This window comes from Macrotis lagotis, chromosome X (assembly GCF_037893015.1).
Source record: "Macrotis lagotis isolate mMagLag1 chromosome X, bilby.v1.9.chrom.fasta, whole genome shotgun sequence".
Classification (NCBI taxonomy): Eukaryota; Metazoa; Chordata; class Mammalia; order Peramelemorphia; family Peramelidae; genus Macrotis; species Macrotis lagotis.
The window spans coordinates 556639674-556660003 of NC_133666.1; the positions used below are offsets into that span (position 1 = coordinate 556639674).

Here is a 20330-nt window from a genome sequence, read left to right on the forward strand (position 1 = left end):
GAAATGAAAGTAATAATTCAGAAGAATTTCACCCAACTCTATGCCAATAAATTTGACAATCTAAGTGAAATAGACAAATACTTATAAAAATATAAGTAGCCCAGGTTAAATGAAGAGGAGATTAAATACCTAAACAACCCTATCTCAGAAAAAGAAATTCATCAAGCCATCACTGAACTCTTAAGAAAAAATCTCCAGAGCCTGATAGATTCACAAGTGAATTCTACCAAACATTTAAGGAACAACTGATTCCAATTTTATATAAACTTTTTGGAAAAATAGGGAAAGATGGAACTTTGTCTAACTCTTTCTATGACACCAATATGGTGCTGATACCTAAACCAGGAAGAGTTAAAACAGAGAAAGAAAATTATAGACCTATCTCCCTGATGAATTTCGATGCAAAAATCGTAAATAAAATATTAGCAAAATGATTACAAGTTATCACTAGGATATTACATTATGACCAAGTAGGATTTATCCCAGGAATGCAGTATTGGATCAATATTAGGAAAACTGTTAGTGTAATTAATTATATCAACAACAAACCTATCAGAAATGATACGATTTTATCAATAGATGCTGAAAAAGCTTTTGACAAAATATTGCATCCATTCCTACTCAAAACACTAGAGAGTGCAGGAAGGAATGGACTTTTCCTTAGAATAATAAGCAGTATCTATCTGAAACCATCAACAAACATTATATTCAATGGGGAGATGTTATAGGCATTCCTATTAAGATCGGGATGAAACAAGGATGCCTATTATCATCACTACTATTCAATATAGTATTAGAAATGTTAACCTCAGCAATAAGAGAAGAAAAAGAAATCAAAAGAATTAGAATTGGGAAGGAAGAAACAAAACTCTCACTCTTTGCAGATGACATGATGGTATACCTAGAGAATTTCAAGAAATCATCCAAAAACCTATGGAAACAATTAGCAACTTTAGCAGAGTTGTAGGATATAAAATAAAACCTATAAATCCTCAACAATTTTATATACATACATACATACATATATATATATATATATATATATACATATATATATATATATATATATATATATGTATGTATGACTAGCAAGATACAACAGGAAGAGCTAGAAAGAGAAATCCCATTCAAAGTAACATCAGAAAATATAAAATACCTGGGAGTCCACCTGCCAAGGCAGACCAGAAACTTTTTGAAAACAATTACAAAACACTTCTCACACAAATAAAATCAGATTTAAATACCTGGGCAAACATCAACTGCTCATGAATAGGTCCAGCTAATATTATAAAAATGACAATTCTACCAAAACTAAACTACCTGTTTAGTGCCCTACAAATCAAAATTCCAAAAAATTGCTTCAATGAGTTAGAAAAAGTTGTAAATAAATTCATATGGAGAAATAAAAAGTCAAGAATTTCCAGAGATTCAATGAAAAAAAGTGCAAAAGAAGGTGGCTTAGTGCTACCAGATCTAAAATTATATTATAAAGCATCAGTCATCAAAACTATCTGGTATTGGCTAAGAAATAGAGTGTTGGACCAGTGGAATAGACTAGGTGCAATAGCAGGAAACAATTATAGTAATCTGCTGTTTGATAAACCCAAAGAGTCCAGCTATTGGGATAAAGCTCTCTCTTTGATAAAAACTGCTGGGAAAATTGGAAGTTAATGCAGAAGAAACTTAGATTAGACCAACAGCTCACAGCCTATACCAGGATAAGATCAAAATGGATACAGGATCTAGACATAAAAAACAATATTATAAGCAAACTAGAAGATCAAGGACTAGTTTACCTGTCAGATCTATGGAAAGGTAAGCAATTTATGACTAAGGAAGAGATGGAGAACACTACTAAAAGCAAACTAGATGATTTTAATTACATTAAATTAAAAAGCTTTTGCACAGACAAAACCACTTTAACCAAGATCAAAAGAAATGTAGTAAACTAGGAAACAATCTTTACAACTAATATTTCTGACAAAGGACTCATTTCTAAAATATACAGAGAACTGAGTCAAATTTTAAAAAAATTCCCCAGTTGACAAATGTTCAAAGGATATGCAAAGGCAATTTACAGATGATGAGCTCAAAGCAATCCATAGTCATATAAAAAATTACTCTAAATTATTACTTATTAGAGAAATGCAAATTAAAGCTTCTCTAAGATACCACCTCATACTTCTCAGACTGGCCAATATGACCAGAAAGGATAATGATCATTGTTGCAAGGATTGTGGGAAATCTGGGATACTATTAGATTGTTGGTGGAGCTGTGAACTCATCCAACCTTTCTGGAGAGCAATCTGGAACTGACTGCTCAAAACTGCAACAAAAATGTGCATTCCCTTTGATCCAGCAAAACCACTACTGGGCCTATACCCTGAAGAGATGAAGAAAAAGGATAAAAACATCATATTCATAGCAACCCTGTTTATTGTGGCAAAGAATGGGAAATCAAGTAAATGTACGTCAATTGGGGAATGGCTTAGCAAACTGTTGTATATGTATGTCATGGAAAACTCTTGTTCTGTTAGAAACCAGGAGAGATGGGAATTTAGGGAAGCCTGGAGGGATTTGCATGAACTGATCCTGAGTGAGATGAGCAGAACCAGAAAAACATTGTACATCCTAACAGCAACATGGGGGTGATGATCAGCCTTGACGGACTCGCTCATTCCATCAGTGCAACAACCAGGGACAATTTTGGGCTGTCTGCAATGGAGAATACCATCTGTATCCAGAGAAAGAACTGTGGAGTTTGAACAAAGACCAAGGACTATTACCTTCAATTTAGGGAGAAAACGGATATCTTATTGTCTGATCTTGCTATCTCTTATACTTTATGTTTCTTCCTTAAGGATCTGATTTCTCTCTCATCACATTCAATTTGTATCAATGTATACACTATAGAAACAATGTAAAGACTGGCAAATTGCCTTCTTTGGGGGAGTGGGGGGGGAGGGAAGTAAGATTAGGGGAAAAATTGTAAAACTCAAAATAAATAAAATATTTTTAAAAAATAAATATAAAAATAAATCAATAAATTTAAGCTTTAAAAAATAGTTCCTAGTTTTATTAATTCAGTTTGGGGAGGGACAGTTCCTTTCAATTTTCATAATCTTTTCTGGATTTTCAGAATTTCCAATTTGTTGTTTAATTAGGGGAGGGGTTAATTTGTTGGTATTCTAAGCATTTTCTTAATTTAATCCAATTCATATTTCTCTTATAAATGAAAGTATTAGAAACATAAAATTTCCCTTAAAAATTGCCTTTGCAACATTGCAAAATTTTTGGTATGCAGATTAATTATTGTCTTTATCTCTAATGAAATTATCTCTCTTTTTTTAAAAAAGAATTCAGTGCTGAAGGGGCAGGTAGATTGCACAGTGGATATAGCACAGACCCTGGGGTCAGGAGGACCAGTTCAAATTTGGCCTCAGATACTTAATTACCTAGCTATGTGACATTGAGCAAGCCACTTAACCCCATTTGCCTTACAAAAAAAAATTCAAAAAACTAGAATTCAGTGATGTAGTCTTCAATCAATTTTTCCTTTTTTTCTCCAATAACCATAAAGTTGAGGAAAACACAAACAGCTCTCTAGAGCGAATTGTTGAATTTTCAGTGAATATTTCAAAATTGACAAATGCTACAAATTAGGAATTACTCTATAGTTTTTTGATAGATATAGATTAATTTAAAAAGAGGAAAAAATGTGAACAATGCAGATTGAATTTTGAAGTGTTTTCTGTTAACTGAAAAACTTAGGTATTCTGGTCAATCAAGCAATCCAAGATAATTCCAAAGGATTTAGGAAGAAAAATTCAACCACCAATAGAGAGAGAACTGACTAATCCTGAGTACAGAGTGAACATTATTTTTCTAGCTTCTTTAGGGAAGGCTAATATGGAGCTATATTATGCATAATTTCATATATGTGATTGATATCACATTACTTACCTTCTCAATGGACTGGGGACAGGGAGGAAGGAGGGACACAATTCAGAACTTAACTTTTTTTAAGTGAATGCTGAAAATAATGAAAAAAAATTTAAATTATTTCTCAGGGGCAGCTGGGTGGCACAGTAGATAAAGCACTGACCCTGGAGTCAGGAGAATCAGACCCTTAATAATTACCTAGCTGTGTGACCTTAGGTAAGTCACTTAATCCCATTGCCTTGCAAAAAACAAAAAAAAATCTCTTCAAATGGTTATGCTACTTTTGTTCCCTCACTTTGCTAAATTTCTATAGTTCAGTTGATTTAACTTGAATGATTCATGATTAGAGGGAAGAAATTTAAGTTTGTGTCAACTCCAGTAAATAAAATAAGCAATAATTTTTAATTAAAATATTTAAATATATCATGTGGCTTTTTTCCAGAGAGCTGGTTATTAAACATTTTAATAACATTGCAGATTATTATCCAACATAGGGCAGTGGGAAAAGTAGCAGACTTACACTCAGAGAACCTAAGTTTGAATCTTAAGTGAGCTATTTAATTATGTGTGTGAACTTGGACAAGTCTCTTAAACACTGTGTGCTTAAGTTTCCTCATCTGGGAGGTGATATTTTTTTTTGAGGCAAAGCAGAAAAATGGCTTAACATACCTACACATTTTGTACACTGATGACTCCACCTTTCACGGTGATCAAACCATAAAGCCTGGGCAAATAGTCCTCCACTCAGGTGGCATCTTTCAAAGCTGTCACTATTGAGACTGTTTGAATGGAAGTTTCATCTGCTTTTCAGGGGGCAAAGCTCAGAGCATTAAAGTCCTCTGGTAAGTTTGAAGGTAGAAAGTCTAAGACATTTTTTTCATGTGCAATCATGTAAAACATATTTCCATATTTTTGAAAGAAAATGGGCTGGAAAGAAGGAAATAAAGTGAAATAATGTGCTTTGATCTATATTCATATGGCATTATTTCTTTCTCTGAAAGCAGATAGAATTTTTCATCATGAGTTCTTTGGGGTTAGCACATATTTTTAAAAAAACAACAGCAAACAGACTTTGAGAGATGAAAGGGAAACCTAAGACTCATCAAGTCCAGTCCCTCAGTCTAATAGATGAGAAAACCAAGGACCAGAAAAGTAAAGTCACTGTGAATTGATGTACCCAAGGTCACAGAGCTAGTTAGTGGTAAGGTCAGAACTTGAACTCTGGATTTCCCCGATGACTAGTGTGGTATTCACCATTGCCAATGTCCTTACCAGGTTTGTCTTAGTAGTGGAAAGAAACTCCAAGGATTCTAACAGAGACATAGCTGAAGTCAGAAACTCAACTCAGATCACTCCCAAATGTGCTTAGTTTCCAAAGTAACAGGTCAACTCAACTACAGTACACGATGCCATGAGATTTAGAATCAGAGATCTTGCTATCTATGTACACATGAACAAGCTAATTCACCTCTAGGTCTCAGGTTCTTTATTTTTAAAATGAGATTTGGGGTTTAAATGCACAAGATCCCTTTCAACTTTATGTTCTCTTGAATCTATGAGATGACTTGCCCAAAGACACATGACCATTGTAGCTGGTGGCAGAGAAGGGGCTAGAAGGGGCTAGAAGCTGAGATTCATTTGATAGCTCATACTAGACATGCTTCAAAGTTAGGAAGAATTTCAGAAATTTCTAACAGACAGATGAAGCTCAGAATCAAGTTAGACTACACTCAAATGTACCAAATTTTGGTGGAATCATCTCAATTTTAAACATCCTGCAGGAGAAAATTCAGTCCTATTTCCCCAAGTTTTGATGCACCAGCACACTAAAGTCATTAGAGATGGACTGATAACTTTGTGAATACATTTTTGGCTGTTGAAGCTCATCCTTGTAGAGGACCAATGACATCAGCAAGGTGATGACTTACCTTGCAATTGAATTGCATTTAAGTGAGGCAGAGATCTCCTCTAGAGTCATGAGAGTCAAACCAAGATAACTGTTGATGAACCCAGATGCAGTCCTGGGAGTCCAAGACCATGGAAGCTGCATTGCCTCTTGACAACCACTTGCTTCCTTTCTCCTTCTTCCAATAGACTTTACTTTCTTGCCCTTTACTTGAATGGAAGCACTTGGTGTGTCTAATAAATTGCAGGAGCCAGACTTGCATTTGTCTTCACTATTTAATTAAATAAATTAGCTTCTTGCAGCCTCCACCTGGTGGCAAAGCAAATTAAAACTCTTGAAATAAAGGTTGCACCTCCTTCACAGCCACCTCTGCAGCTCAACAGTTGCCTCCTTATCCTGTCCATTTCTCTCTTTTCTACCATTTGTGCTTCAGGGTACAACAACTTTGCTAAGAGTCACTCAGAGAACTCATCATACCAAAAGGTGGTAAAGGCTGAAAAACAGCCTCAAAAATGAAGAAGGTGAATTCATGAATATTGGATACCCATGGATGTAAGGTTCAAGGTCACTTGCTTGACCCTTCAAAGTTGATGGAGGAGGCAGTCATGTGCCCAGTGATGAACATGGAAGTCAGAGAGAAGATTTTAAAGTTGATTAGACAAAGACTCTCTGTATCAGTCAGTAAATATTTGTTAAACATCTACTAGGTACCAAGTGCTAGGGTTACAAAGGAAAGTAAAAGTTAGTCCCTGCTCTAAAGGAGCTCACAGTCTATTGGGGGAAGCGACATGTAATAACTATGTACAAATAAGCTACCTACTGCATAAACAAGAAATCATCAGCAGAGGAAAAGCACTAGAATTAAGGGGATATGGGAAAGGCTTCCTGTGGAAGGTGGGATTTTCCACTGGTTTTTGTAGGATGTCAGGGAAGCCAGGACATAAGGATAAGGAGAGAAAGGACTCATGCTTGGGGGAAAACCAGAGAAAATGTTTAAGTCCCAGAGTTCAGCAGAAAGAAAGCTAGAAAGGGGAAAGGGGAGGTTAAGAAAGAAGCCTATCCCTCTAATTGAATATCAGAGATCTATTTGATCCTGGAAGTGATTGGGAGCTACTTCAACTTATTGAGTTGGGGGAAAAGTGACATGATCAGATCTTTGCTTTAGGCAGATACTTTTATTTCTTATATGACTAATCAATCAGTTGGTAAGTAAAAAACTAAGATTACTAAGCTTTTATGGGTGGGAGTGGGAGAGGAAAGGGTGGAATACTTTCTACCAAGTAGAAAATATTCCATTCACCAGCTCCAGATATCATGGCTCTGCTATAAGGGCCATTGGACTCAACCCAGGAATGGAAGAACATTCTGAAGTTACCTGGCATGGACTGGTTTTTCTAAGGATACATCCTGTGTTTCCTTGAGGTCCCCTGGCAAAAGGCCTGTTCAGTGTCTGATCTGGTGACAGCTTAACATTAGCCTAGAGTCAACATTTAAGGTAAGAATGGGCCTTTCCTGAGACATCAGAAGTCTTGATGACCCCTGAGTTTTGAGTCTGAACTCATTCTGTCCTTTCTACATTGAGTTTTGGACATACTACTGAAAAGAGAAAACATTTGTAAGTCTTTTGAGTTCTGCATATATTTAAAAAGATAGATGTTACAATGGATTCAGTACAGAACTTGGATTTAAGAAAACCTGAGTTCAAATCCAATTTCACACACTTATAGCTGTATGACCCTGGGTAGGTTACTTAACCTCTGTCTTCCTCAGTTTTCTCAACTGTAAAAGGGGTTGTTGTAAGAATCCATTGAGGTAGGAAATATTAAATACTTTCCAAACTTTAAAACAAATGCTAATTGTTATTATTATTATTGACACCACACAGTTCATGGCACATAAGAAGTGTTTAATAAGCTCTTGTTGATTGATGATTGATTTGGAATTAGAAGATTATACCTTATCCAGTATAATGTTGTGCTGCCAAAATCAAATAAAATGCTAAACCATATATAAGGATCCCTGCAAGAACATATTAACTTACAAAATCACATATTAACATTGTCTCTATTCTATTCTATGGTATCTCTGTTTGTTTTGTTAAGTAATTTCCAGTGATATTTTAACTTGTTTGGAGACACTTAGGAGTGTTGTAGGCATCATTGCACCCAGGAGGTTTCATATTTCATATTTCTGGGTTAGTAGATAAAGTATTGGACTTGGAATCAGGAAGACCGGAGTTAAAAACCTTACTCAGACTTCTTTTTTTTTTCAACTGTGTGACTCTGAGCAAGTTACTTAACCTCTCTCAGTCCCAGTTTTCTTTTCTGGAAAATGAGGATAACAATAGCACCAGCATCCCAGGGTCTTTGTGAGAATCAAATATCCTTTAAACCCCTCCTAATTTCAGTGCCTTCCCTTTATTATTTCCTATTTATCCTACACATAGTTTGCTTTGTATATATTTATTTGCATATTATCTCCCTCATGAAATTGTAAGCTCCTGGAAGGAAGGGAACTGTCTTTTGTCTCTTTTCATATCTCTAGGACTTAGCACAGTGACTGACACATATAGACACTTAAACAAATGTTGGTTAATTGATTGAGATGTGATAAAAATATATAAGGTTTTGTAATACTGTGTTATGTAAATATGAATTGTTTATTAAGTACCTGCTGTTAGTCAAAGTCTGATCTAGGGGCTAAATAATTTTTAAAGTCACTTCCAGCTGTAACATTCTTTGAGTAAATGACCACATGGTCATTATTGAGTAAATGACCACATACTAATTAATTCTTTTCCTCTGAGCCCATACAGTACTGCACTTCTTGAGGACAACCGAAGAAAGTCAGGTTTTCCTTTTTTAAAGAGGAAGCAAAACCAGTTCTCAATTACACAAAGGGCTATCATCATTTCCTTAAGAGAAATTAAAGGGAAGCCACAACACTTTTGTGTGTGTTGTGTGTGTGTATGTGCACTTAATGATATACTAGTGGTATCTTACAACTTATTTCTGCAATTCCTTGATCTCCAAGATAGACTCCATGGGTTTGATGTTGCTGTTGGGGTGTGTGTGTGAGCAATAGAAGAAGCAGGTCTTTCAGGCTCAAGAACTCTGGAAGCTGGTCTTTTAATCTGGATAATATCAGAGAGGTAAATATTTCTGTGAAAGGAAGAAAACCCCTAGTGCCATACTGTAAGAGACTGTGGCAGGGAATGGCATATAAAAGGACTTTCTCAGGTCCTGGGATTCTCATTCTTGTCTTCAATGAAACTGATAAATACAATAATCCCAAGATACAAACCTTCTCCTAGTAATTCTGACATGAGAGCAGCTTCAAGCTCCAGTCCTAAAGGAGTCAAAGGTCTGGGCAAGAAAGAAGGGACACAGAGAAAACAGGGAATTTCAAAGTTCTCATCTAAGGCTGAGACAAACCCTTTTCCCTGCCCCCAACTCCCAATAAAAGGTAAAGTAAATGTAAGCTTCTTGAGGGCAGGGACTCTGTCCTTTAGACTTGGTGTGCCCAAGAGTAGAAATATAACACCAGAAATAAACTTACTAACAATTAGAGTTATCTAAAGGTATATAGGGTATGTAATGGGTTTTCCTCTCATTGGAGGTCTTCAAGAGAAGGCTAGATGTTATGTTCAGTTGGGTTCAGTTTGTTATAGTAGAGATTCCTTTCTGGGTATGGTTGGATTAGAATACAGATTCTTAACCTAAAATTCCTGAACTTGTTTCTAAAAAATATTTTGATAACTGTATTTCCATTTCCTTTGTAATCTTTTGTATTTTAGTTTTATGTATTTAAAAATATTATTTTGAGAAGGACTGCATAGTCTTTACCTGACTGCCCAAAGGGGTCCATGATCCAAAAAACTAATTCCCCTCTCAGCTTAACTTCACTTTTTCTCAGGGTCCATTTGTTCTAGTCCCCACAAACTCAGTCATTCTAAACTCAATTCTACTCACCTCCACATCTGATTAATGACCAAATTTTATCAATCTGGCCCCCAGAGAATCTCTCTTACCTTGCTACTCATACAGCCACCATTTTAGTTCAGACCTGAACTATTACTTAGTCTTCTTATTGTTCTTTCTACTTCCAATATCTTGCAAATCCATCCTCCCCATAATTGCCAAATAGATATACCAAAAAATATGGGTCTGATCAGGTTCCTTCCCTACTCAAGAAGTTTCAATAGGTCCCTTTTATCTCCAAGATAAAATATTTACTCTTCTATCTGGTATTTTAATTCCTGCACAATCTGATTCCCACATAACTTTCCAGATTTAGTTCTTGATAGTCCCTCATGAACTATAAGTGAAGTTGAACCAAACACATGATTGTCCCCTGAACTTGGCAGTCCAAGCTTTTGCAGAAGATATTCCCCCTTACCTGAAATCCTCTCCCTTCTCATTTCTTTAATCTTTAATACTTTTCAAAGATCAGCTCAAGTTTCACCCCCCCTCATGAGGCTAGCCTGATCCCCCTAACTGCTAGCCCTCCCCTAAATACTTTGTATTTACTTTTTATATATTTTTCATTTATTACAATTATTTTATTATTTCTATATATTTTCCTTATAGTATTAGTATTGCTTCTTCTGAAGGAAAGTTACATCCTTGAGGGAAAGAACTGTTTCATTTTCTTTTTTCTCAACAACAATGCCTAATCCATTGTAAACCTCTTTAAAATTGGAAGTTCAGATTTCCCCATCCCAAATAGGAATCGTTTATACTCTGGGAAGCCACTAAGACAAAGAAATAGAAGCTCAGGAAGGCTAATAAATAACTGTAAGAAATTCATTTTCTTACTCAGGTCTCCCTGAGCCTCTTTTTCTCCCTCTTTTAATCTGTTAAATCAAGTCTAAGCAAATGATTTCTATTTAGTGTGGAGAAAGCTAAATCTCCTATTTTGTCTCTATTTATGATCCTCCTTCCCTCTGCTATAATTCATGATGCTTTTTTTTATACTGAACTACATTGACTCTCCCAGTAGATGGATTCCTTTTCTGTTTGATGTTATTTGCCACCAATCATCAGCAATTGAAAGCAAACAAGACTCTCACTCCATAAAATCAGGAAGGATATCTTTGTCCCTAACTCTACACTTTGTCTAAACCTCCCTAAAATGAGTTAGTTTCCAGTTCAGTGCTCATTCTGCCCATTTACTTTCCTTTTTTCTTAGTCTTCCAAAGGGCCAAGCTTCTGAAAACAACTTTGGCTACTCTGAGACATGTTTCATTCCTGGAATTGATCTTTTGAATGTTTTTTTTCTCTGACATAGACCTCAATCTGACTAGACTGAAGGTCCAAAAGTGCCCCTGGCTCCTTTTTCCCCAGACACAGCATTACATTACATTTCTAGTCCTCAGGGACTTCTCTTGTGCTTTTGAAAGGGCCCACCAAAGCGTTTCTAATTTCTATCCCCATTTCCTCAGCATCTGTATGTGCATGTGTGTGTATGTGTGTATGTGTGTGTGTGTTTTCTGTGGGTCATATCAATTTTTCAAATCTCAAACTTTCATTTAACCATTTCTGATATTATCTGTGTTGTTCCTGCTCCTCCTCATCAATTCATTGTAATTTGATCTGGGATTAAGAAAATATCAGTTCTTTCGTACATGTGAATGCACAGTCCTTGGAGAGTTTAATATTTTCCTTGTTCTTATCTCTTATATCACATTACCCTTTAACATTTAAGGAAGAAATTAACTTTGGCCTCCTTCACCTGTTGCTCATTGTTAATTGTTTGTGTTAATTCAAATGCTTCAAACTGGCCATTTTCATCTTTGTTCCTACATCAGGGCTTTGTGTCTGTGAAGCATGACCTTGAGTCTATTCTATCCCTTCCCTGAACCTCAGTTTTATTTATCTTGTAAAATTAAACTCCAGAGGTGACATGACACAGTACATAGAGGATTGGGATATGAACCAGGAAAACCTACACTAAAGTCCCATTTCTGACTCATACTGGCCGTTCGACCCTGGGAAAGGGAATTTATAAGGGAATCAGAGGACCTGGGTTCAAATTCTAATTCTTACAAATAGGTAGTATTTGTATAGTGTTTCAAGGTTTACAGAGTATTATCATTATTATTATATCATCTCATTTGACATTAGAAGTAGATACTAATATCCTTATTTTATTGATAAGGAAATTGCAGTAGGCAGAGGTTAAGTGACTTGCCTAAGGTCATACAACTAGGAAATATTTGAAGCTGGTTTTAAACTCTTTTCTTTCTAACTCCATGCCCAGCACTCTAATGCATCTAGCTGCCTGTATTTGCTTTCTCCCCAAGAGTGTCATATATTAAGTTCCCTTTCATCTCCAAGATTCTATATTTATATTTCTGTGATAGTAGGTCAATTAGGAAACCTTTCGATGATATTAAGAAAGCAGAAACACATTAAGTCATTGCTAGCAGAGTTGTGAATTGGTTTAATTTGGAATAATGTTAGAAAAGTTGCTAAACTGTTCATACTCTTTGACTCAGCCTTCATACTACTGAGCATATATGCAAAGGAAGTTAAAGGAAGAAAGAAAAAAATCATCTAGAACAGAATATTTGTAAAGAGATTTTGGGAGGAAGCAAAAAAACTGGAAACCAAGTAGGTGTACATCAGCTGGGGAAATAACTGAACAAATTATGGATATGGATGAAGGGATATGTTATTGTACCTTAAGAATGGCAAATATAAGGAATTCAGTGAAACATGGCACAACATATAATAGTAGCTAGCCAGCATTTATATAGTTCTTTGTGGTCTATAAAGCACTTTAAAAAATCCTCTCAACAACCCTGGGAAGTAGGTGCTATTATTACTCCTACCTTACAGATAAGGAAATTGAGGCAAAAAGAGGTGACATGTCTTATCTAGGGTCACAAGTTGGTATCTGATGCTGGATTTGAACTCAGGTCTTCTAAGTCCAAGTTCAGCACTCAGTCCAAGACAGCACTATACTACTTAACTGTCTAAACCAATAGAAAGTGAAGAAAGCTGATCCTAGAGAATAATTTACAAAATGACTACAACAATATAAGTGAATATAACTCTGAAAGATAGTTGAACTTAAAAGTAGTTTTTAAATATAGTGATGAATCTTGGTTTCTCTCCTCTCTGTAAAGAGGTGCTGGATTATGGCTATGAAAAAAATGCCCACACTGTCAGATGCAATCATTGAGTCTATTGATTTTGTTCAACTACTTTTTTTCATTACAAGGGAGAGTTCTGTGTGATGGAATAGGGTTGCAGGTAATACTAAGAAATGATTATGGTGTTTTTTTAAAAATATAAAAAGAAAGTTATTTTCTGTTCATAATGAAAATATTCAAGGTTGTCAGATCTACAACAGACCATTTAAAATATAGATGTTCCTAGTCTTTTATTAATTTTCTATGTGAGCGTTTTGATGGATTGTTGCTCTTGATCCAAAACAGCATTTTATATCTAACCAAGAAAGTCACACCACCTCCAACACTACTTCAAACACAATCTCTCCCTCAGTCTCCAATAGGGGCAACCCAGGACCCAGACTTCAAAAGCCCTAAGAATTATACTACCCACCAGACTACCAGTATTGCTTCCAACCTGGTCCCCACTGTTACTATGAAAGAGAGCAACCCTTGTGAATCTGCCATTACCCACTGTCATTGGGTAGGTAAGTCTAAGAATTCTGGAAATCACAGTGCCACAGCCCCCACCCCTCACCCCGCTCCAGGTCACCAACTCTGCTTCCAACCCAGCCCTGAAAGTCATTCTCTATAATCTAGGAAGAAAAAGAATGGTAGTCATCTATAATCTAAATAACCCACAACATTTCTAACTCTTTATTTTTAACTGTAGTAAAGAATGTAGAGTGGGGGGGATAGATACATTGTGACTTTAACAATCAACTATAGTCTTTATTAATGAGAATGTCATTTAAAACATGCATTATCATCTGTTTTGACACTGTACTCTAAGGACCACTTGACTTTTCCATCTGACTTACTGCTGGTCTGATATTTGTTGTCTCTCCCTTTTAAAATATAAGCTTCTTGATAGCATAGATTGTCTTGTTTTTCTATTTGAATCTCCAATACAGCACATTCATTCATTTTTTTTCATTCATTTGTGGATAGAAGTAGGAAGGAGGAATAGAGAAGTAGTTTCATGAAGAGTCTAGCCTGACTTTTTCTGATAACCCTTCCAGAAAGAGATAGATCCCTTTTCAATAATCACAGCTAAAACAGTAATTGTTCATGAAGAGCTTAAATCTCCACCTAGAGTGGAGAAGTTAGACCCAACAAAAGTATGCAAATTTGCCCTGTCATTCTTGGACCACAATCTAGTAGAATAAAGCAAATGTCATTGGCAAGAGCATCCCTCTTTCCTTCTTGAAGTAAATTCAATGTTTAAAGAAGATATATATATATAACTGCTCTATAATAATATTTTGTCCAACTATGTAACTTATGTAAGTGGAAATAGCAGTAATATTTGCAAAATAAGATAACAGCAAGATGCTAGAATAAAAAAATGGGTAACCAAATGGTTCAGCAAAGAGTTCCAGGTATGAAAACAGAAAGATGAAGGTTCAAATCCAGTCTCAGATGCTTAATGGCTATATGTCACTGGGCAAATTACCTGTTTACCTCAGTTTATTCATCTATAAAATGAGCTAGAGAAGGAAATGGAAAAACAATTCAATATCTTTTCTGAGAAAACCCCCCAATGGGATTATGAAGAGTTGGAAACAATAGAATAATGAAAAGAATAAAATATTCCTAATACTTCCCTACCTTGGGGATTCCTCATGGCTGAAACAAAGGGGAAGAGGATGGAGGATGAAAGGGGTGTAACCCTAGTTTTTCTTTGCTAAATTTTCCATCTGGTTTAAAATTTTCTTCATTCGCTTATGTGTTTCTTATAAAATTTGTCTCATTACATGCTTGGGTGGGTAGCTTTACCCAGAGGAAACCATTCTGAGTCTCCTGAAACTAAAGAAGACTCTTGCCTCTGGTCCATGGAACCCACTTTTTGACCTTGCTAGAATTAGCTTCCCAAGGACATGATCATGCTGATGAACCATTTATCTGGGGTAAAGATAAATGTAGCCATAATAGCTGGAAGAGGTCAGGTAATATTGTGGATCAGTCGTTTTCCTATTTTTAAAAAAATGGTCCTTACTTCTATGGCCCTGGTAGAAGATGGTGACTGACAGATGACTACAATCATCAAGAAGTGAGAGTATTGGGGAATGGAGGAGGGGCAGCATTTGTAGCCTAAATGAATAACTCTTTGGTCAACCATGATTTCTGATCACTTGTGTAATCTAATTGCAAAAATGCTAAGGAGAGACAGAACTGTTTATACATTCTTAAGTAGGATATATTTCAGTTACTTATATTGTTGAATTATATAATCATAAGAGTCAATATTTATATAGAACTTTAAAATTTACAATGTGACTTACAAATATTATTTCATTTTATCCTTACAATAATTCCGTGATGTATTACCCCCCATTTTCTAGATGAGAAAACTTTAGGTTGACCAAAATTCATTTACTTGCCCAAAGTCACACAGCTAAGTATCTGAGGCCAAATTTGTACTGAAGTCTTCCCAATGCCAGGTCCGGCACTCTTTCTATTGCACCAACTAGCTTTAAATTACTTCACTACACAAGAATCTATTCTACACCAGTGATATGTATGAATCAATGAAGGGGCTTTGTGAAGACTAGGTAGTTGTAGCTGTGGTACATTCCATATGTGATAATCTACAATTAAGTAACTACAGAGGAGGACAACAACTTTTTCACCTTGGCAATAACTTTGGATGCTCTGGATTCCTAAGAGCATATCTTAAAGTGGGGGAGAGGGGTAGATAGAGATTAGACTCCCAAAGCAGAACCACTTTAAAAAGACACAAATACTAAACCAGTCATGATGCTTCTGCCTTGCCAACAGATATTTGTTATTAGGAGTCAGAATGTTGCTATACAGGTCCCAGAAATGTATTTCCTGGGGAAGCATGAAGATGTTCATATAGCCAGAGGTAAGGGTGGCAAAGATGGAACCAGGATCAGTAAGTTGTGGAAGGTATATCCCTCTGGTTATTGTGAATAAAAGCGAACCCAAAGCAAGGAGAGTATGGATTGGAGTTCGTTGGTTCTTGTCCTTCTTTATCGAAGAAGACCAAAATAATATCACTATGTTTGAGGTAACTTGAGCTAAGTGTATCCGACTGTGGCTGATCAGACCAATACGAGCTTGGAATGCTCTACCACAGGTTGGGCACAAATAGTTCATGTGAACACCTAGGTTGGATGGTCTAAACTTACAGATGTCATATTTCCTTTGAGTGGCTTCAATTCTGCCTTCTTCAGAGAGTGCAGCACCTTCACCAATAAAGGCATGCCATTCTGGGTGGTCCAGTGCCAGGGTCTCCCATGCTGCACAATCAATTCTAAAGTCTTTCAATGAAACCTTCACGGTTTCTCAGTAAGGATTCTTCTGACCCTCTTGTGAGCACTTGCCTGTGTGAGTTCTCTATAAAACAGGTTTTTTGGCAAGTGTACATCTGGCATTCTAATGTGTCTGGTCACAGTTGCACTCTCAGAATGTTGGGCAATTTAGCTTGAGAAAGGACTTCTGGTCTGATATCTTCTCCTCCCAGGTGATTGTCAGAATCTTCCTAAGACAATTTAAATAGAAGCAATTCAGTTTCCTGACATGGAATGAGGTCAGCACACTAGATCTGTAGACCTTCAGTTGGTAGTCAGTCTAATACCTCTTCTCTCCCACACTTTCTTTCGGAGTCTCCCAACTACTGAGCTAGTTCTGACAGAGGTTGTGTCTACCTCATTGTCAATGTGTACTTCCCTAGAAAGGACACCACCAAGCAAAGTGAACTTGTCCACAGAACTCATTCTCCATTTGATAAAATCAATGGTTCCACATATGGATGGTGCGGTTCAGGCTGATGGAGCACCTGTTTTTTCTTGGTGTTAATTGTTAGACCAAAATTAGCATAAACAGCAGAGAATTGATCCATACTTTATTGCATCTCAGCTTCAGAGGCCTCATCGAGTGCACCATCATCTGCAAACAGAAGATCATGCACCAACACTCCCTCCACTTTGGTCTTGGCTTGAAACCTTTTCAAGTTGAAGAATTTGCCACCAGTACAGTAGCTGACCTTGAGACCATGTTCATCCTGAGTGAAGGCATTTGATAACATGGTTGAAAACATCATGCTAAAAAAATATGTGAGCAAGAATACATCCTTGTTTCACTCCATTGGTGACTGGGAAATCTCATGAGCATCGTCCACCATCAAGATCCCAGGCGTGTACACCATCATGAAATTGATGTCTGATCCTGATGAACTTCTCCAGGCAACCAAATTTTACATCATGACTGATGGTATGAAAGGCCTTGGTCAGATCTACAAATAAAGGATATAGATCTCTGTTCTGTTCCTGGCATTTTTCCTGGAGTTGTTGGGCAATAAACACCATATTGACTGTTGGAGTATTTCCAATAATGAAAGGAGAAGTATTTCACCCTAAAACAGAAGATGCAAAGGACATTTCACCCTACTCACCTTGATGAAACTCCATAGAAAACCCACTTGACCCTAGGTAGGTACAATAACCTTTCACCATCCTTTGAACAGTCTTCTAAACACTGAGAAAAGAGTTATCACTAGATTATTGCCCTATTAACTTTAGTCATGAAACCATATACTTAGGTTGATTGATGTTTGTCCTTTGTTCTCAAAGAAGACCATGACATCAGGGAGTTGATGCCATGACAAGCACATGAATTGGATGTGAATGAGGTGGTCTATGCTAAGTCACCAGCTTCACTTTCTCCTCCAGAGACAACCAGGTCCAGTGGCCAGATATGATTCAGAAGGAGTAGAGAAGACCCTGAATGTAGCAGGAGACCTTGGCTTTAAAAAGCTAGGTCTTATGGCTTAGCAAACTGTGGTATATGTATATCATGGAACACTATTGTTCTATTAGAAACCAGGAGGGATGGGAATTCAGGGAAGCCTGGAGGGATTTGCACGAACTGATGCTGAGCGAGATGAGTAGAACCAGAAAAACATTGTATACACTAACAGCAACATGGGAGTGATGATCAACCTTGATGGACTCGCTCATTCCATCGGTGCAACAGCCAGGGACCATTTGGGGATGTCTTCAATGGAGAATACCATCTGTACCCAGAGAAAGAACTGTGGAGTTTAAACAAAGACCAAGGACTATTACCTTCAATTTAGGGAAAAAAAATCTGATATCTTATTGTCTGATCTTGCTATCTCTTATATTTTATGTTTCTTCCTTAAGGATATGATTTCTCTCTCATCACACTCAATTTGGATCAATGTATACCATGGAAACAATGTAAAGACTGGCATATTGCCTTCTGTGGGGGGTGGGGGGATGAAGGGAAAAATTGTAAAACTCAAAATAAATAAAATCTTTAATAAAGAAGAAAAAAGAAAAATTAAAAACTTGTTTGTTCTTCCTAAAAAATCTAGGTCTTTACCAAGTTAAGTTTGACTGAGCAATGCTCATTCAGTGATAGCACACTCAGATAGAAACAGAAGCCCCGTAAGCTAAACAGAAGGATCCCTGCAAGCCATGTATTGATTTTAAAAAGCCACATACTAATATTATCTATATTCAATTGTATTTTTATCTTATTAAATATTTCCCAACTACAATTCCATCTAGTGCCTGTTGCACTTTAAAGTATTATGAGTCTCCTGTATGTTTAATACCTCTAACTAGTATAGAGAATGTTTATTCCAGTGAAACCATGGGATTTGAAGATTCTGAAATGTGATCAAGTTAGATAACAGTCCAACTTAGGTCAATGTGGTTTAAAGATGAGACCATGTAATTAATTGACACAGTGGCTAGAATGCTGGACCTGGAGATAGGAGGACCTGAGTTCAAATCTAGCCTCAGACATTCACTAACTGTGTGACCCTGGGTAAGTCACTTAACCACTGTTTATTTCAGTTTCCTCAACTGTAAAATAGGGACCCTGGAGAAAGAAATGGCAAACCACACCAGTATCCCTGTCAAGAAAACCTCACTAGGATCACAAAGAGTCAGATACTACTTAATAGCCTCAAAAAATGCCACTAAACAATGACTCAGGGAATCAGAGAGTCATAAATTTAGAGATGGAATGAACTCTAGAGATCATCTAATATAACCTCCATATTTTACAGTTAGGGAAAACTACACCCAGAAATGGTGAGGGACTCCCCAATGGTATAGTTAGTAAGTATTAGAAATACAGAGAAAACTCAACTCTCAGTTCAGTGACAAGTAGGTGATGATGTTTATCCTTCCTTCATTCTTGAAAAAGACCATGACATCAGGGTGGTGATGCCATGACAAGCACATGAATTAAATTGGAATGAAGGATTGTGTGCTAAGGCACAATCCTCACTTTCTCCTCCAAAGCCATCTTGGTCCAGTGGCTAGATATGAATCGAGATGACTGGTGATGGCCCTAGATGTGAGGCAATCGGGGTTAAGTGAGCTAAGGTCACACAACTAGTAAGTGGCAAGTGTCTGAGGTTAAATTCGAATTCCCATCCTCCTGACTGCAAGGACAGGTGGAGGCACTGGAGGAACTGGTGGAAAATATATAAGGTTAGTTGAAACAATGAATAATTTTAGTAAAGTATAGGATATAAAATAAATCCATATAAATCATTACCATTCCTATATGTCACAAAACTCTTCAAGAAGAGCTGGTGGAAATTGTCCCATTTCAAATCACTCTAGACAATATAAAATGCTGCTAAAATAAAATCAAATTTGAATAATTAGAAAACTAATGTCATCCCAACTTAATTTCCAAAAAATGAATTCCACTAGAAAAAATATAATAGGAATTAGAAAAAATAATAAAAAATTCATTTGAATGAACAAAAAGCCAATATAAAAAAAATCAATTTTAGAAATGAAAAAAAGGAGGTTTTGTAGTACTAGATCTTAAACCATATTAAAAACTAAATTATCAAAACTATCTGGTTCTGGCTAAGAAATAGAAAGGTAGCTTAGTGCAACCAAGTAGACAAAAAAATTATAACAAATGACTATAGTAACCTTGTGTTTGACAAGTGTAAAGAATTAAGTTTTAGAGATAAGAATTTTTTCTTTGGTAAAAAAAATGTTAGGAAAGCTGAAAAGAAAACTGGCAAAAACTGGATAAAGATAAATATCTTATATAATTTACCAAAAATAAGATCAAATATATTACCAAGATATCTTACATTCTCTTAAAAATAAAGATCTTGTTTTTAGCAGTAAAATTAGTTAGGAATTCCAGGTCTATTTGAAAGAACAGTTAGTCAGCAACTGTAGCAAACTGAATCACTTTTATAAAAAAAATTAATAATTAACTAGATTTTCCTGGAAATTTTAATATTATTAACTACTAGGCTATGTAGGAAGG

General features: G+C 36.3%; 1 long non-coding RNA gene across 2 annotated transcripts in view; it reads right to left on the reverse strand.

Moving 5' to 3' along the window:
• The window catches only part of LOC141497872 (uncharacterized), a 194558-nt gene that overhangs the window by 59850 nt on the left and 114378 nt on the right, over nucleotides 1–20330 (reverse strand). Inside the window, exon 4 of one of the 2 annotated variants that reach the window (XR_012471478.1) lies at nucleotides 3964–4033. The exons of the other annotated variant lie outside the window; for it this stretch is intronic. This is a non-coding gene — a long non-coding RNA (uncharacterized LOC141497872). The remainder of the gene's footprint in view (nucleotides 1–3963; nucleotides 4034–20330) is intronic. 2 annotated transcript variants of the gene reach the window in all.